We start from the raw sequence: 3,932 nt of genomic DNA on the forward strand, positions 1-3,932 counted from the left end.
CACCCGCTCTGTGGGATAAACCACCCCCTTCAGGCTGCGGGGAAGAAACAGCACATTAAAGCTCTTTGTTGGGTGGGATAAAGTGTCCTGTCTGGCATCAGAGCAGAAACTGGACCCCCATGACATGGCACCTAGACACTCCCTGGGTTTCAGTAGAAAATATTCCTCATGGGAGCAGGGGCTAATGAGCTTTGCTGCTTTATCTTTTCATGTCCTTGGGGTCCCTCCCTAGCCTATCTTGGAGATAGATACCTTGGGGGGGGTGCCAGCTCTCAGAACCCCCTACTTCAGAGTCACCCCTCGTCCAAGTACATCAGGGGCAGCAGCCAGCCACACAGGAGGAGCACATTGTGCTGTGCGGGCCAGAGAAGCCGAGAGAGCCTCAGAGGGGCTGGGGAGGGAAGACAGACAGACAGACAGGCAGAGAGACACGGACAGGGGCAGACAGACACAGAGGCAGACAGACAGAGATAGGAACAGAGAGAGACAGATAGGTAGAGACACACAGAGACAGACACGGACAGAGATAGACAGAGATAGAGACAGACAGACAGAGACAGAGGCAGACAGGTAGAGACACACAGAGACAGACACGGACAGAGATAGATAGACAGAAACAGAGGCAGACAGACAGAGACGGAGACAGACAGGTAGAGACACACAGAGACAGACATGGACAGAGATAGATAGACAGAAACAGGCAGACAGACAGAGACGGAGACAGACAGGTAGAGACACACAGAGACAGACATAGACAGAGATAGACAGACACAGGCAAACAGACAGACACAGTCAGAATCAGACAGACAGACACAGACGCAGACACACAGAGACAGAAACAGAAACAGACAGACAGAGACAGACAGAAGCATAGAGACATACAGAGATACAGGCAGAGACACACAGAGACAGACAGAAACATAGAGACATACAGAGATACAGGCAGAGATACACAGAGACAGACAGAGACAGACAGAGACAGACACAGAGGCAGACAGAAGAGACAGCAAGGAGAGTCTTCCTGTTCTTGGTTCTCACCTCCCCACAAGACCTGGTTGCATCCTAGCCTTGGGGTCCATGGGACATCCCTATATCCTAATAAAAACGTATCTTTTTTTTCAGCCGGCTCAGCTCAAGTTGGTTTTTTCTCGCGGCCCATGAGTCTGACGAGCACAGGTCGCCGGCGGCCTTGCCCCTCACACAGCTCCCCGCTTCACCATCAGTGTCCCTGGTACCAGCCAGGGATCTGACTTTGACCCTGACTTGCCCCCACTGCCCTGGGCCGAAGGCCTGACCTCTGGTTCCAGACTCGGGCCAACCAGGTCTCCTTCTCAAGGCCCCTCTTCACCTGTGGGTTGTAAATCTGGGCCTGATGACCTTGACTCTGACCTGCCCCTGACCCACTGAGAAGACCCTTCTTTGTCAAGTAAGACATTGCCTCCCACTTTAAACCCAAACTTTAAGTTTGCTGGGAACTGAGGCAGAGAAGGGCCTGGTGAAATGCATAGTCCCTTTTGGAAAACATGGGTTTTTGCTTATTAACGCCAACGACCGAGGCCATTCTAATTAAACCTTTACCTCCAGGAATATTTGTACAAGCCCCGCTTCACAGCTGAGAAACACCAGGCCCAGAGAGGGACCTGGCACATGCAGCTCCCCACTGCCTGCAACCTAGTCCAGAGGTTTTGAGAATCAACAGGGCTGGTCTGGTAAACCCCAGCCAAAGGGATCTCAGCTACACACACAACCCTGTCAAATGCTGGTGGTCCAAGAACCTCAGCAAGAGAGACACAAGGTCGTGGAGAAGCCCAGAAATGTTTTAAGTCACCACAGTGCTCTGGTCAGTGAAACAGAGAAGCTCAAACTGCTGGCCTTGGGCAGCCTGCATTCTCCAAATACAGGGGTTCCATGCCCCACGTTTTACATCCGCCCGGGTGAGAAAATCTGTGCCCTCGTGTTCCTTAGGCTTCCTCTGTGTGCAGAGAACGCCTGGGAGCTTATGGAAAATGCTGATTCTTGGCACACCCCCTGCCCCACCTGGCCAGGATGCCGGCATTCAGTGCAGTAGTCCTGAAATGAGTCACAATTCTAATCAGATGACTATGCTGCAGTGGTCCTCGGGCTCAACTTGGAGAAACATTGTGGGATAAATGTAGACTCTAAAGTAAACACAGTGCTTCCAGGGTTCAGGGGACGCCTGGCGGGGATTCTGCTTCGTTCGGTTGTAGGGCCCTCAGTGCCGCCGATCTGCAGAAAGTCCTCGGAGTCCCAGCCTGTTGGTGGCAAGCTTTCTATTTTCCAGGGAAGATACAGAGTTTTTCCTTTTTTATTTATTTATTTTTTTTTTGGTATTTTTTTGATGGTGTAAGGGGAGGGAGGGGTTAAAGGCTCATGGAGTCCCATCCCACCTCACAGCAGAAGCCCAGGCCCAGGTTCTGAAGCCCTAATTAAAGCCTGTCAGGGTAAAGCCGAATTTGGAGCCTGCAGTCCTCTTCTCTAATAAGATAGCGCAGCTCACGCGATGATAAATGATTTTATGCACATCATCAAATCACACGGAGAAAATGCAGGAGGGCCTTTAACGTGCTTTCTGCAGAGGAAGCCACATCCTGCAGGGAGTCCGGGCTTTCTGGGTTTCAATCCATTTCCAATTATCGTAAAAAATTACAAGACTAAGGGCATCAAATGAACCACTCCTTCCTCCATATGAATTTTGGTCCATCCCTGGCTCCTGGTTTCCGGCCCTTGTTATCTCCGGGCAGAGGCAGAATAGCAGCTCTCAGAGACCCACTCAGCACTCAGTGAAGCACACTCCTAGGTTCACGGAGCACCAGGCAAATTCATTTATCTTAGTATTTTCTGTAGCAGAACTGAATTCTGCCTGCTCGAATGAAAAATCTGTTTTACCCGGTCTAAGTTGCGCCACTCAGCCAGGCAGGTTCTGTTGCCTGTCTGTGGTTCAGTCTTTACCTGTAAAATCAGCATAAAGATAGTCCTACCATGTAAAATCCTGGTGAGAATTAAAGACAGTATTCACACGAGCACATTGCACAGCACCTGGCATCTTGGAAGTTTGCCGTGATTATGAGCTATGGTCGTTTTCATGCCCTTGGTGAGACTTGGGATTTAGCAGGTGCTTGACCTAGGTTCCCCATCTCCCCTATTTCCCTCCAGAAGCAGAGATCTGATAAAAGTGCTCTTGGGAAGCAAGCTTTCCAGGGAAATGATGGGGAGGAACTGGAGCAAAGGACCAGGGAGAGGGTGAGGAACGGAAGGAAAGTCAGCATAAAGGGTGTGTTACTGAGATATCCACTCGGAAAGGAGAACGAGGGCTTGGTCCTGTGTGGGACCCTCTGAGAAGAGCGTAGAATGTCTCTTGGAATCATCCCTCCAGAGATTCAGGCCAAGAGTTCCTCCATGGGCTCCTTCCCCCATGGCTAGATTGCTGTCCCGGGGACACCAACTCCCCACACTCTGCATTACTAGCTTGACAATTAGGCTTTTGGAAGAAGCCAGGGCTGGAGTCACGGTGGGGCGGGGGGCGTGGGTTAAGAGTGGTTCTGATATCATGGTGGTGCTGAGAATGAAAACAGTCAGTGGTGGATGCTCTGAGCCACAGTGCTAAAGATGTAGCCAAGGGGAAAAGCCAAATGCCAGCAACCCAGGGCATTCACAAGATAAGGATGCTGGCAGCAGTTGCTAGAGCATCCCAAGTGAATGATCAGGCTGCTTTGTTTCCTAGGCTGGTACTCACTGCCTGACATCCAAAAAGCACCAGCTTCTCACACCTGGTATGAGACCCTCAGAGATCTGAATAAGTCCTGGGTGGTGACTTGCTGCCTTGCTGCTTGGGTCTAATATTATGACCTTAAGCATTGTCAACTGTGAGAAATCTATGGTACATGAATAACAGAACGAACACCTTAGGGAAA

This window comes from Lipotes vexillifer, unplaced genomic scaffold (assembly GCF_000442215.2).
Source record: "Lipotes vexillifer unplaced genomic scaffold, Lipotes_vexillifer_v1.1 scaffold652, whole genome shotgun sequence".
Taxonomy (NCBI): Eukaryota; Metazoa; Chordata; class Mammalia; order Artiodactyla; family Lipotidae; genus Lipotes; species Lipotes vexillifer.